The sequence below is a fragment of the Rhea pennata genome, chromosome 4 (genome assembly GCF_028389875.1).
Source record: "Rhea pennata isolate bPtePen1 chromosome 4, bPtePen1.pri, whole genome shotgun sequence".
Classification (NCBI taxonomy): Eukaryota; Metazoa; Chordata; class Aves; order Rheiformes; family Rheidae; genus Rhea; species Rhea pennata.
This window is the reverse complement of record NC_084666.1, coordinates 74,865,047-74,880,112: the sequence shown is the minus strand read 5'-3', so window position 1 is coordinate 74,880,112 and position 15,066 is coordinate 74,865,047. Positions and strand designations below refer to the sequence as shown.

Here is a 15,066-nt window from a genome sequence, read left to right as displayed (position 1 = left end):
TTGGGATCCTCATGGGGATATTAAGCTCTGCAGCCCAAATATTAGGGCACCGCTGCAGGTCAGTCATGTGCAGAGCTAGGTTTTATACTTCAGTAAGGGACAATGCTATTGAGTTACTCAATGCCTTATGCTGTAGATGATCAAGCAAAAAATGAATAGGCATAAAGTAAGAAGAACAAGTTCACTTACTGTAAATTCTTTTAGAGCCCTTGACCTTAAAGTTTCCCTTCTGAAAGTTAGTGTGCAGAAGAATAGTGCAGCACTTGCAGCCCTGCCTGCTAGCAAGCATTACAGTTGTACTGCTCACAAGACAAAGTAGGCAGTAGGTTGGATGGTCATTTGGTTTGTATGTTGTATGAACTCTGTTGCTTAGGCACATAGCTTTGCACAGTGATCTGTAATCACTTGTGGCTGTCAGGTTTTTCCTGATAAAAAACAGAAGATAGCTCCCTAGAGGAAAGCAGTTGGTAAGATCTTCTTTGGCTTTCCCTATGTGAGGCCCCAAAAGAACATCAGAGTAGTCCGACTGCAGTATATGGCAGCATGGCATCATCCCAACGCCTTGCCCTTGAAAAGGTGGCTCTTTGTAGCAGGGGCAAAAGCACTGCTGTCCAAAGGAGAAACAAATGAGCTGGTACAAACCTTTGGGCTAGCAGCATCCAGGGCTAAGTCACTGACCTTGGCAGCCTATGACAATGTGAGGACAAGTCCAGGGAACAGCAGTTTCTGGGACAAATATACTTTGTAATTTAGCTACCACGTAAGAGGCAAGAGAAAGGGACCTTCTATATCCCTTGAAGTAGAACGATAGTAGATCATGCAGTGCATGTTTTCCCCCTTTGACAGAATTGCTTCACAGAGGTTGGTGTGTTTGCAGATGGGGATTTGCTGCTGTTCATCAAGCAAAAGGTGGTGTAAAGCTGCACATAAGAACAAAGGCCTATCAGGGTGTTAGGAATAACAGAGAGACCATGCTGTCATGAAGTGTGGTGAGCTAAAAAGTAGCTTTGTGTCAGTCAGAACACTGATAAAAGCTGGCTGAGAAAAGCACATTTGTGCTGTGGTATCTTCTAAGCTTGGCCAGAGCAGATGTGGAAACTGCAGTGTGTCATAGTTAACTCTGTAGTAGAGGCACTATTAGCAGGATTTGATTATTGCTATTCCATATTTAAAATTTTAGCCAAAAATCAAGGGTGGTGTTTGGGCCTTGTTGAGTTAGTGAAAGACTTGCCATGGATTGAGGCCAGGAAATCAAGTTGATGTTTGTAAGTAGAAAAAGGAAGAGGTGTGCGGAGACAGAAGGGGAATTGATATATTACATGATGCTTTTTCAAGGAGAAGTGGGGAGAGCAAATGACTGGAGTTAGATCTGGCTCTAGGAGTGTAACACCCACAATTCAAAAAATGAACGTTGATCACCTCAACAGGAAACAGTTTTGTTGAACTGAACAAGATAACCTGTATTGTAATGCCATTAAGTGGAACAATAACTGCTAACCCAGAGGGGAACCTTGCTTTGATAATGGCTTGTGTTATGCTTCTGAAATACAATTGTATGAGACCGTGAAATCCATACATGTTTTATGTATCAGCATAATTCCCAGCAAGTTGCAGTGGGGGGGTAGAGCAGGAGGACAATTATACCGAGACAGTATATATTGGAGACAGTACAGAAAAGAAAATAGAGGGAAAAAAAAAAAACTGAACAGACTTCTTGCTATAGTTATTAGCATAGCGGTAGTCTCTGCATTATATTCAAGGCAGCATTACCATATGCTTTCTGTGTTTGAGAAAGCGTGTGTGAAGTGAATACTCTTCAAGCATAAATTCAATCTAGTAAATCACTTAATATTCTGTGGATGTCTCATGACGAGCAGCTGGCTTGCCAATTAATGGTTTAGTTCAATTTTATTTCATTTGTGTTTTATGGCAGCACCTGCAGTGTGAACAGATCAGGGCCCCATGACCTCATGCAAATACAGATCAAATCAAGGTCTGTGTGCTGGAGAAAAGTCAATTTAAGAAACCTAACATAAGTGGTGACAAGACAAATAAAAGCCAGATCTGGAAGACAGTGTTTGGGGTAATAAACACATTAGTGTGCTTATGCGATCTTTAGCAGTGCGGAAGCATTTGTCTTAAAGCTTAGTTTTTATCTATCTTTCATCTGTTTAGGCAGAGAGGCTAAGCAGAGTCTCTGGAAGGCATGATATTAAGTAAAGGTAACAATGCTGAGAATTTGAGGTAGGGCCTTGTCCCTCCATGCACATGCATGCAAAAACTGGCAAGGGAAAGAGCATAAAAATGCCTATGGAAGGAAAAGAGCAGAGCGGTACTTAAGTTAGGCTTACTGGCCTGGAAAGTTGAGTGTTAAAGTTGTAATAAAGCAAAAGGCTGGGCTGAGATCATGGAGGAGTTGGAGGTAAGGGAGCTTGGAAGATTTTGAGATTAGTTCGAGGTAGGTATTTGAGGAGAAGATGCAGCTTTCAAGATAGTGATTTTAGTAGTGTAAATCTGTACTGAATCAGCTTTCAAAGCTTTACATTCTTAAGGGTATTTTAAGAGGCAACCCACTCAGTGTCACTGTGTCCAAGGACATTCAGTGTGGGGAAGCAATTACCTATGCCTAGAAATTCGTCGCCCAAGTATTTTTTTCCTTAGCAGATATGCTGGAATTAGAGCTGAGGCTGTATCTTGCCGTTAGCCTGTAATTCATATGGGGATTACTAAGAAAAGGGCAGATTTATTCACTCAAGCCATGGAGCTAAAGTAGAAATGTTTTTCTTGACAAATTCCAGTCAGCCTGTGTAACTAAGTCTTACACTCCTCAAGCCTGCGTATGAGCGAGGCAACCACTGGGACCAAGTGCTCTTGTAGCATTGCTTGGCCTTTGCATATTCTGCTTCCCTCATGCAGTTATGTTTACAGTGCGATCTGAAAAGCCTGCTGTGAACAGGATTTATGTCTTGTTCTCAGGCCCATGAACGTCTGAGCTACGTGTTAGCTCCTGGAAATGCAAAGGCAGTGCTTCTGGCATTTGGTGATCAGCACACAAAACATACTTAGAGATGTTCAGGAGTCTATGGAAACAAGAAAATATCCTTTCAGGACAGATGCATATGTTGCTCTTCTGTGAGGTTGTTTTTGGTCTTTTTTTTTTTTTTTTTACCTTTTTTTTTTTTTTTTTTTTTTGATACACATCAAATGAATAATAATTTAACTGGGCTTCTGCTGAGACAATCTTACTGACATTCTCTCAGGAAAACTTATTATCTACATCCTCCAGAGAGAGTTTATGGAAATGCAGCAGCATCTCCTCAGCAGAGAAACCTACACATAGGGATTGTTTCTCTAGCCTTCAAAACATAAATCGTTTCACTTTCTGATGCAACTGGACTTCATGGAGCAGTGTTTATTGCCTTAAGGCTTAGTGATAAGTTTCCACTGATGATAGATCATGTTTCATTGAAAACTAAGTAGCATAAAGTTGAACTCAAGTGGAAAGGGTGCATAAGCAAGTGATAGGTTTTTTTTATAAGAAGTAATTGGTTTCTTCTATCAGCATGGAGAAAAAAGAGAAAAATTGTAGATGCCACTGGAAAGATGGCAGGTGCCTGGATTTCACATTATTGCTCAACTGACAGATGTGTTGCTTGTTGGAAGGGAATAGACTGAAATATAATAAAGCAGTTGCCAAACAAACCTCTACAACCAATTTGGATAATACTGTGGTTTGCAATGATGATATGCTGTATATGTGCAAGCAGGAGACTTCTTTCTATCATATGTAAGTGACAGCTGCTTTTAGCAGTGTGTAGAATAGTTGGTGATAGCTGACAGGTCAGCTGCTTTGGACTGCCCTCCTGGCACTAGCTACCGCTGGTCATTTGCTAGGCGTAGAGATAGAGCAATTGGGAAAAGCATGTGAGGAGAAAGAAGCTGCAGCTCTGCGGATCCAAGAGTAGATTGTGCAGTGGTGTAGCCACAGAGGTACCCTTACTCCCTCGTTTTCTCTTCCTCCATAGGTGCAGCCCTGTCCTGCTCTGGAGGAAGGAGGTCTGCCTCATTGCTCATTCAGTGAGCAAACCCTGAATTTTCAGAAGCCTGGACACAGTGGGGAAGCACACAGCTGCTCTGTTCTGGAGGGCTGAGTGGGAGGTGGAGACTGCATGTGGAGCATGATAAATTCCATCCTAAGGTTAGACAATCAGATGCTGTAGAAGGTGCAATAAAGATCTCTGTCTGCCTCCACCTGTGTCCTGACCCATTGCACAAAACTCAAGCTGGCAGGCAAGTTCCCCCAGCTTTCAACCTCATTGTTGGCACAGAGGGACCTAAATCCAGTTGTGTCCTGCACGTGAGGCCCGGAAATGATCCTGCCGTTCCCTAGAGAGCTCTATGCTGATCACCAACAGTCTTCCTCCTTGCTATTCCTCTTCTATTACCACTGGCACTGGGAAGCCCCATAATGTGTTCATTTTGAGCATGGGAACTGCCTGTAGCTTCACATTAACATGAGTGGAGTTTATAGAAGTGAATTTGTGGGCCTAACCACTACAATCCTCCGATTCACCCTTAGCTTTCAGGGTGAGCAGATGAAGGGGGAGAAAACATGAAATAAAAAGAAGCTAGGGACTGATTTGAAGTCACGGCTTTCAAAAAGGCTGCAGAAAAGAATATTGGCATCAGATTTTCTGTGAAGTGGGCATGCCATCTTAGTCTCTGCTTGCAATCTAAAACTGATGCATTGCACTGGCAGTGCTATGAACAGCAGATGTAACTGGGCAGAAGGTCTAGGGAGGTGTATCCCAGTTGGATTTCATAATTAAACTCATCATAATGACTGGTAAGTGTAAAACCTGGAAAAAAAAAGACATTGTATGCTTACTAGATCAAGGTGAATGACAGAAAGGTCTTGCTTCTTTTTGCTACTATTTCTTCATCAGTTCATTGAAATTTATAGGAAAGAGCATTTTTGAGACAGAAGTCCTTAGGTTCATCAGGTGGTAATGGGTTTTCTGTCTTTTTGTAGGTATTAGCAGTCAGCAGGTGACATCATATCATGAAGTGATCAGAGGTATTAGGGGTTAATGAACTTGCCTGCATTTCTTTATTTCAAATGTAAAAAAAGTTCACAAAAAAAAGTTGCTAGAAATGGAAACCTTTCTTTACCTGCCTTAGTATCCAGGGCATTTATGTTCAGCCTATCACCTCTTTGTCAAGCATTAAAGTATCTAATTTTTTGGATTACTGTAGAATAAGAAGCTTTGCCCAATCCATCTGACCACAGAGGAACTCTTTGCTGTTGTTCTGTGCTTTATTTCCTTAAAAACAAAAAAGTAGTTTTTATCTAGCAGTGATAGCAGTGCTTTTTACAATGTTAAAATGTAACTCTTCTTTTTAGCAGAACAACAGTAATGAGGAAACACACCTTTCTTTCAAGGAGGAGGAAGAAAAGGCTGCCTGAAGCAGAATCAAGCATATTGAAGGATGGATGGGATGGCTGTAGAGGTTTATAATGGAATTTGGAGTTTTCACCCCCTGCGCATAAGCTCAGACCCAGCCCAGCCAAGATGTCCACCTCGAATGTGTGATGCTCTCAGAAAGGTACTGTGGTATGTGAGAAATGAATTTTATGACTTTAATCTGTATTGCAGTTGACAGCTGCCCATATCAAAAGACTGCCAGCCTTTCTGGTTTGTTCAGTTGACATGAAGAGTGCTAAAATTTATACAAATTTCTTCCATTTCTTCATGCAAATCTGTCTTAGGAAAATGTCCTTTAAGAACAAGAGAGAACTAAAAGTAATCTTTGTATTTCAAAATAACTAATGTTGAAAGTACGACAGATAAAACTAGCTTTTAGTTGAACAAACTACTGTAAAGACCATCTTTCAGGATTAGATGCTTGGACCACAGAATTGTAAAGACCAAGCCACTCATGCTGATGGCAAAAATTACCAGGTTTTCGTTAAGGAGGAAATAGAGTTTAGGTCTGCAAAAGTATATATTTATGGGTATCAAAGAGCCACAGAAACTTTCACCTATGAGAGCTTACTGTACCTAGCAAATCCAGCAATTTTTAGATCAGAATTTCATTAGATCAGAAATCATCAAAAAGTGCAGATCAGGTTGATTCATGGTTTGTTGTAGATCTTTTGTTGTATCCCATGTTCTTATGGTAAGCTCTCAGGCTTTTTCTGAGAGACTTTGGCATGCTGTCTGATGCTCTGTTGAGCAGAACCAGCACCTCCTCTTCTCAAAAGTACTCTTTTCTTGTCTTGGTTGGCAAAGGGTGCTACCAGTCATAAATAGCTTCTTTAAAGATCTATTACTGAATAAATTTCTGAGATTCTGTCTTCTTCAGACTTCATGCATTTTACTGGGAGCTGAGTTTTAGAACTACTCTTTGAAAAACCAGACCCCTAAGACTTAGAAACACTTCAGCAAACAATTAGGAATACAGCTTAAAGCTATGGTATCATTTGTGGGGGTGAGGGAGGGGGGGATATTGGTCCTTATTCTGTGGAAAAGAAAGTGGGACCTACTGAGATGATTTGATTGGTCATCTTCCTCTTTAGTTTTATGCTCCAGAAAGAAAATACCAGGTACATTGCAAGCATGTACTCACAGCATCCAACAAAAGATAAAAAAACTTTCCCAGAAAGCAGCCTCAAATCCTGGAGATTTAGGTAAGAATGGGTGTCAGCCACAAGCCAAAGCTGTGCTACAGAGGAAAGAGACTACCTTCAACAGCCAAAGTACAAGCGAAAGAAGAACAGCGGAGCAACTTGTAAAAGATAGTTGTCACTTTCGTTACCTCTAGTTTTCCCATCCTGAACAACTTTTTGTCCTAACAGAATGCAGCCAAAGTGAAGAGAAGCTAATCCAGGCATCCATGAATGACGGCTCAAATGACAAGTGGATTCCAGTATGTCTGCTGTGGAGAGGCGCAGCAAACGGTCCCTACCACAGGTACAAGGACCCTAAGTTAAATGTCCCTGCTCCCTCTCCTACTTCCTCGTATAGCTACTCATCTTTCTTGATTATGAGATTTTGTAAGATACCATCCATCATTACCTTCACAAAGAGCATGTGGTTCAGTTCCCATGGAAAGGCTGTAACTACAGCATTTGAAATGTTGTGCTAAAACACTGCAGGCATTACAGTTAACGAAAAAACATTGCCACATGAGGCAAAACACTCTTTCCCAGGTACCAGAGAAGGGGAAAAGATTAAAACCTTTAAACAGTCCTAGGGATACAAAAAAAAAGAGCTTTCTGTGAGATACTGAAGTAGTTCATCAATAAATACAATTTTTCTTTTTAGATACAATACAGGAACTCAGTGCAGCATAAATGTGTTTATGCAACATAAGTAGGCACGGACATACTAGATACCCTTGATGTTCCCATGTTGATGTATTTTTAGAAGGAAACTGATGTATACAGTGAGAAGACAAGATAAAATGTCCAGTTAAGTAAAAGACCTAAGCAGTAAGCATGAAAATCATATCCCACAGACATAGCAGCATTTGTCATTAGGTGCTGCTGTGCAATGATCTTTTTTTTTTTTATTGCAAAAATCCAAGTATTTTCCTTTAGGAGTTTTTACAGATAAAGACCTCTATGTAACTGCATCCTTTCCCAGTGGCAGAACATTTTTATTTTTAAGCTTTTCTATGGAATAGAAGGCAGAACTACTGAGATAATGTGATTGGACTTCTTCCTCTTCAGTTTTATGCCCCTGAAAGAAAATGCCAGGTACGTTGCAAGCGTGTAGTAACAGCAGCGCTGAGCCATATCCCATCCCTGGGGTCCAGCCGTGCCCAGCACACAGGGGCTGCAGGGAGCTGTCGCTGCTGGCGGGGCCCAAAGGGTCCCCAAGGCCCTGGGAGAGAGGGGGGCTTCTGAGGGTAGCTGGGCGCCACATGGGCTGTACCCAGGGCACGTGGCAGGGGCCGAGACAGAGGAAAGCCAGCAGCAGGCTGGGGCTGAGGAGCCTGTGCCCAGCTGCTGGTAAGGAAAACCCCTTTTTTTGGCTTGTGGCTTCTAGTTTTCTTGTGTGCATGGGGGAGTCTGAGGGATAGTGTGTGTCGGTACATGAGTCCCACTAGGCTCGCGGGCACTACCTGCAGCTGCAGCGCGCACCCTCCCCGAGCAGCGTCTCCTTTCCCCTAGGTTGTAGGGGGGATATGCGGGGGCACGAAGCCCTCATGGGGAGGTTTGTGTCGCATGTTGCGCAGGATGGGTTGCTACAAAGGGAGTTGAGGAAAGCTCCAGCACGCAGCATGGCCGTGGGAGCTGCTGCTGGCGGTGATTGCCTCCACCAGAGCCTGGTCACTGTTGCTGCTGAGGCTGTGTTGGGAAGGGGCCCAGTTGCAGGGTCTGCACTTGCTTTTTGTGGTGCTGGGATTTTACTAAAATGCCCTACACCTTTTTTTTTTTTTTTTTTTTTTTTTTTTACTTCTACTTTTTTTTACTTTTTCCAGGCCGCAAGGAGCTGCCACAGTGCAGCTCAGCGCGGTTGGAGCAAAAGCAGCAGTGCCAGCACCGGCTCCAGCAACTGATGCCTGTGCATAGAGCCTGGGACAGCAGCTCTAGCCAGAAGCACTGCATCTCAGTCCACCTCACCCATGCAGGGCCCTTAGGGCCTCATAGACAGGGTGAGGGGGCATATTTTCCTGGAGGTTTCTCCCCCTACAGCCTGGAGGGATTCTGTCCCCAGGGAACAACAGTTTCAGCCTTGCTGCCCGTCCCCGTGTCATGCTTGGGGATACTGATACAGTGTAATACCCTCACACGTACATTCTGCACTTCGAAAAGCACAGGAAAAGCTTTTCCTGCTTTTTGCAAAGAAAAAAAAAAGGTTTTTTTCTATATATTTCTCCAATACACTTTTGAAAGCAGGAAAAAAATAAGACAGGCAATGTGATGTTTAATTCTTCCCCTGATGATACCAAGCTGGGAGCAGCGGGCGATGCAGCCGAGGGCCGTGCCGCCCGTGCGAGAGCCCTGGAGGCGCCGGAGAACCGGGCGTGCAGGAGCCTCCTGAAGCTCGGCAGAGGCAAGTGCGGGGCCCCGCGACCCGGGGGGAGCAAGGCCGCGCAGCAGCACGGGCCGGGGGCCGCCCCGCTGCAGAGCGGCCGTGCCGAGAGGGGCCTGGGAGCGCTGCTGGACGGCGAGGCGCCCCGTGTGCGAGAAGGCCGAGGGTGTCGTGGGGGCCCTGGGAGGAGCGTGGCCAGCGGGCCGAGGGGGGTGACCCTGCCGCTCTGTGAGGCCCTGGGGAGGCCCCGCCGGGAGCCCTGCGTCCGGTTCTGGGCTCTTCTCGTTGGCCTTCTCGAGTCCCCCTGACACCTCAAGGGCACGGTGTCGGGGGCGTGGGGCCGGACTCTCTTTCAGGGGTGCCGAGCGCCAGCACGCGAGGCGACGGGCGCAAACGGAAAGCCAGGAAGCTCCCGCTGAACGCGAGGAAGAACCTGTGTGCCGCGAGGGGGACGGAGCACTGGAGCAGCTTGCCCGGAGAGGCGGCCGAGTCTCCTTCTCCGGTGACACGCAAAGCCCGCCTGGACGCGAGCCTGGGCACCGTGCTCGAGGCGACGCTGCTGGAGCAGGGGGCTTGGACTAGACGATCTCCAGAGGCGCCTCCAACCCTCCGCCCTCCTGTGGTGCTGCAGGACGACTGCGCCCGCCTCCCTCCGCCGGGCTCTGGGCCCCCTCGGTGACCCAGCCGGGAGCTCAGCGCGGGCTCCTCCAGGCCCAGCTCCTTCCAGCCACCCTGGGCACTGACAGGGCCGTAAATCAATCACTGTCACAACTTGCACATTCATGTCAGCGTTTATTATTGCAAACACATGGAGCAATTAGTTTATTAATGTTGTAAATGTGTGGAATAAACCTTGAGTCTTGCACAAGCACTGAATAAACACTGGAACCGGCGGACGGCCTCTGCTCACATTTCCTCCCCAAAAGTGCCTTTCGCCCCAGAAACTATCTCAGACGCGAAGTTCGGCCTGGTGCATGCCGGCCTCCCTGGCCTCGGGGCGCGCGCGGACGGACCCCCACCTCCGGTGAGGGTCCGCGGCCCCCCCACCCCCACCCCTCCCACCGCCCGGCCCAGCCCCGAGCCCCCACCCTCCCCCAGGAAGAGCCCACCCAGCCTCTGCTTGGGGGCTCCCTACAGGTGACAGGGCCTCTGCTTTCCAGCCTCCCCCCACCAAAACGCAGCACTTAGCCTCCGTTCCTGAGCCCCCAAACACCCCTCCACCCTCTTCCTCAGCCCCACCAAACGCAGCACTTAGCCTCCCTTTCGAGCCCGGACATCGGTCCCATGCACACGCCTGGGAGCCGCAAACGCCCAGCTCTGGAACCAGCCCCCGAAGCTGCTTGCAGGGCTCCGAAACGCAGCACCCAACCCCTGCTTTGCAGCACTGACAGCAGCCCGCTCCTGCTGCTCCTCAGCACCGCAAAGGCAGGACTGGGCCTCCGCTCCGCAGCTCTGCCCCAGCCCCGAGAACGTGCTCTTCAGGCCCCGCGAAAGGCAGCGTGCAGAGCTGCAGGCTGAATGCCGCCCTCGGGGGCTCGCGACCGGCTCTGGCGGCTCTTTGGGGCTCACAAACGCAGAGCGAGCCCCCAAAGCAGCCGCCTGACCCGTCTGAGCCCCAAAGGGCAGCAGTTCACCCTCCCCGCTGCCCCCCAACAGCCCCGCACCCCCCTTTTCACGCCCCACCCCCCCCCCCACGCAGCCCCGCAGCCGCCGCTCCCGCGAGCGGCTCCCGGCCCCAGCGCGCCCGCGGCCCCCGCCCAGCCCCAGCGCTGCGGGACCCCCCGCTCCGGACAGCGGCGCCGCATCCCCGGCGCGCCCGAGCGCGGCTGCTCCAAGGCTCCCGGGCCCGGCGGCTCCCGGCAGCGGCGGGACGGAGGCAGGGAGGCAGGGCGGGCTCCGGGCCGGCTCCGTAGCTGCTTGCTGCCCTGCGGCGGCCCCGGCGGCGGCACCGAGCGCGGCCCGGGCAGCCGCTGCCGCCCCGCTCACCTCGGAGCCGCCGGGGCAGCGCTCGCGGCTGCGGCTGCCGCCGCCGCCGGCTGCGGGAAGCGGGAGCCCCGCGGACACCGAGCGCCGCCGCCCGCGCGCGCCCGCGACGTCGGGGGCCAAACCGGAGGCACCGCGCAGGCGCCGGGAAAAGCCGCTGCGCCCCGGCCACGCCCCTCTCCGCCCCGCCCCCGACGGCGGCCCCGCCCCGCCCCGGCCCCGGCCCCGCCCCCCGGCCCCGGCCCCGCCCCTCACTGGCCCCGCCGCTGCTCTGGCCACGCCTCCAGCCGCGGCCTCGGCTCCGCCCACGGCGCTGGCCACGCCCCCGGCCGTGGGCACGCCCCTCGCCCGCCCCCAGCTCCCGCCCCGCACACGCCCCCGCCCGAGCCGCCCCCGCTCCCCGCCCGCAGCTCCCCGCACCGCCGCCGCCAGCCCCGTGCAGCACCGGCACCCGCGGGGCAGCCGCCGCCAGCGCCTCGCTCCCGCGCCGGCCACGCCCGAGCGCCGCGCCGCCTCCGCCGCCCGCCGCTGCTCCGCTCGCGCCGCTCTCGCCGCCCCCGCGCCGCGCCGCTCCGCCCGCGCTGCCCGACGAGACTCTCGCCAAGCGCCCAGGCCCCGCGCGCAGCTCCCCGCGTCTCCGCGGCCGCGGGCGGCAGCACCCGAGCACCGCGGCCCCTCGCGGCAGAAGGGGCCCCGGGCTCGGCGAGCGCGGCTCCGCGCTGCGGCCCGCAACCTTCGCTGCGCCGCAGCCCTCGGCAAGCGGGAGCCGCTGGCCTGGAAGGGCTGGTGACGAAAGGCGCGAGGTTTGGGCTTCTGCCCCGCGCCCCGTGCAAAGAAAGCAAAGCGAAAACGGAAAGAAAAGAAAAGAAAAGAAAAGAAAAGAAAAGAAAAGAAAAGAAAAGAAAAGAAAAGAAAAGAAAAGAAAAAGAAACGCGCCCGGTCCCGCCCGGGGGCTCTCCGCGCACGGTCGCCCCGAGGCCGGGCTGCAGCGCGGGGCACCGCGGCGCCAGGCGGCGGCGGCGGCAGCTCCCGCCCGGGCAACGTGTGCGAGCGCCGGGCGCGGAGGAGCCCCCTGCGCGGGCGCCACCCCCGAGGGGCCGCTGCGGGAAAGCGCTTCCCTTCGGCGGCCGGGCAGCGCCGGGGCGCGTCTCCCCCGCCGCGGTAAGTCCGGGGCGGGCGGCAGCAGCTCCCCGGTACCGCCCCGCCCCGGCGCCCGGTGCCGCCCCTCCGCCCTCCCCGACCGCCCCCCGACGCCCGCCCCCCACCACTCCCCTCCGCTCCCCTCCCGCCCCTCGGCCCTCCCCGACCGCCCCCCTCGCTTCCCCTCCCCTCCCCTCCGCTCCCCTCCCCTCCCCGCCCCTCCGCTCCCCTCTCCCGCCCCTCCGCCCTCCCCGACCGCCCCCGACGCCCGCCCCGCCCCTCCGCCCTCCCCCCGACCGCGCAGCGCCGCCGACGCAGCCGACAGTACCGGGCAGGCGGCGGCCGCGCCGGGAGCTGCGCGGAGCCTCGGGTGAGCAGCCGGCGCCGCGGCCGGGCACGGCAAAGCCCCGGCGGGAGGCTCGGCGGGGCCGAGGCCGTGCGGGGAGCCGGGGCCGGGGCTCGGCAGCATCTGCCGGCGGCTGCGGCAGCAGCTCGGGCCGCGGGGGGGGCGCTTGGGGGCGGCCGGAGGGTGCCGGGGGCTGCGCGGGAAGCTGCGCGGAGCCGCGCGGCGCCGGGAGCTGCTGCCGCTGCCGCGACGGCGCCGAGGCGCGGGCGGGGGGCGCGGGCGGCGGAGCGGCGCCGGGCCGGGGCGGCGGCGGGGCCGGGGCTGCCGGGGCGGCGGCGGCTCGGGCCGCTGCCGCCTGCGCTCGGAGAAGCGCTGCAAAAGCTCCTCGTGCTTCTGGCCGGGGGGGAAACGTTTTTTCGTCTCTCTTTTTCCCAGAAAGGTTTTGAGAGCGGGAGAGCCGCAGCGCAGAGGGGCGACGGGAGGTTCGTTTCCCCCCTCTCCTGCCCCCGACGACGGCTGCCGCTCCCAAGCCGGGAGCAGCGGGCGATGCAGCCGAGGGCCGTGCCGCCCGTGCGAGAGCCCTGGAGGCGCCGGAGAACCGGGCGTGCAGGAGCCTCCTGAAGCTCGGCAGAGGCAAGTGCGGGGCCCCGCGGCCCGGGGGGAGCAAGGCCGCGCAGCAGCACGGGCCGGGGGCCGCCCCGCTGCAGAGCGGCCGTGCCGAGAGGGGCCTGGGAGCGCCGCTGGACGGCGAGGCGCCCCGTGTGCGAGAAGGCCGAGGGTGTCGTGGGGGCCCTGGGAGGAGCGTGGCCAGCGGGCCGAGGGGGGTGACCCTGCTGCTCTGTGAGGCCCTGGGGAGGCCCCGCCGGGAGCCCTGCGTCCGGTTCTGGGCTCTTCTCGTTGGCCTTCTCGAGTCCCCCTGACACCTCAAGGGCACGGTGTCGGGGGCGTGGGGCCGGACTCTCTTTCAGGGGTGCCGAGCGCCAGCACGCGAGGCGACGGGTACAAACGGAAAGCCAGGAAGCTCCCGCTGAACGCGAGGAAGAACCTGTGTGCCGCGAGGGGGACGGAGCACTGGAGCAGCTTGCCCGGAGAGGCGGCCGAGTCTCCTTCTCCGGTGACACGCAAAGCCCGCCTGGACGCGAGCCTGGGCACCGTGCTCGAGGCGACGCTGCTGGAGCAGGGGGCTTGGACTAGACGATCTCCAGAGGCGCCTCCAACCCTCCGCCCTCCTGTGGTGCTGCAGGACGACTGCGCCCGCCTCCCTCCGCCGGGCTCTGGGCCCCCTCGGTGACCCAGCCGGGAGCTCAGCGCGGGCTCCTCCAGGCCCAGCTCCTTCCAGCCACCCTGGGCACTGACAGGGCCGTAAATCAATCACTGTCACAACTTGCACATTCATGTCAGCGTTTATTATTGCAAACACATGGAGCAATTAGTTTATTAACGTTGTAAATGTGTGGAATAAACCTTGAGTCTTGCACAAGCACTGAATAAACACTGGAAGCGGCGGACGGCCTCTGCTCACGTTTCCTCCCCAAAAGTGCCTTTCGCCCCAGAAACTATCTCAGACGCGAAGTTCGGCCTGGTGCATGCCGGCCTCCCTGGCCTCGGGGCGCACGCGGACGGACCCCCACCTCCGGTGAGGGTCCGCGGCCCCCCCACCCCCACCCCTCCCGCCGCCCGGCCCAGCCCCGAGCCCCCACCCTCCCCCAGGAAGAGCCCACCCAGCCTCTGCTTGGGGGCTCCCTACGGGTGACAGGGCCTCTGCTTTCCAGCCTCCCCCCACCAAAACGCAGCACTTAGCCTCCGTTCCTGAGCCCCCAAACACCCCTCCACCCTCTTCCTCAGCCCCACCAAACGCAGCACTTAGCCTCCCTTTCCAGCCCAGACATCGGTCCCATGCACACGCCTGGGAGCCGCAAACGCCCAGCTCTGGAACCGGGCTCCGAAATGCAGCACCCAACCCCTGCTTTGCAGCACTGACAGCAGCCCGCTCCTGCTGCTCCTCAGCACCGCAAAGGCAGGACTGGGCCTCCGCTCCGCAGCTCTGCACCAGCCCCGAGAACGTGCTCTTCAGGCCCCACGAAAGGCAGCGTGCAGAGCTGGAGGCTGAACGCCGCCCTCGGGGGCTCGCGACCGGCTCTGGCGGCTCTTTGGGGCTCACAAACGCAGAGCGAGCCCCCAAAGCAGCCGCCTGACCCGTCTGAGCCCCAAAGAGCAGCAGTTCACCCTCCCCGCTGCCCCACACCCCCCCCCCTTCTCAGGCCCCCCCCCCCCCAGCGCAGCCCCGCAGCCGCCGCTCCCGCGAGCGGCTCCCGGCCCCAGCGCGCCCGCGGCCCCCGCCCAGCCCCAGCGCTGCGGGACCCCCCGCTCCAGCCAGCGGCGCCGCAGCCCCGGCGGCTCCCGGCAGCGGTTGGCGGGCGGGTACTGGCTCTCTCGTGGCCGGGCAGAGCCCCAGCCTCACTCCCGCAATCGGGTGGTTCTGCCACGCGTGGCCCGGGCAGCCGCTGCCACGCCGCTCACCTCGGGCTCGCTGCCGCCGCCGGCTGCGGGAAG

The 15,066-nt window shown here is 55.3% G+C and overlaps 1 long non-coding RNA gene across 1 annotated transcript; it reads left to right on the top strand.

Moving 5' to 3' along the window:
* The first annotated feature begins 12,452 nt into the window (after window positions 1-12,452).
* LOC134140205 (uncharacterized) lies at window positions 12,453-14,018 on the top strand. Its single transcript, XR_009958343.1, has 2 exons — window positions 12,453-12,537; window positions 12,949-14,018. It is a non-coding gene; the product is annotated as an uncharacterized LOC134140205 (long non-coding RNA).
* The last annotated feature ends 1,048 nt before the right edge of the window (window positions 14,019-15,066 follow it).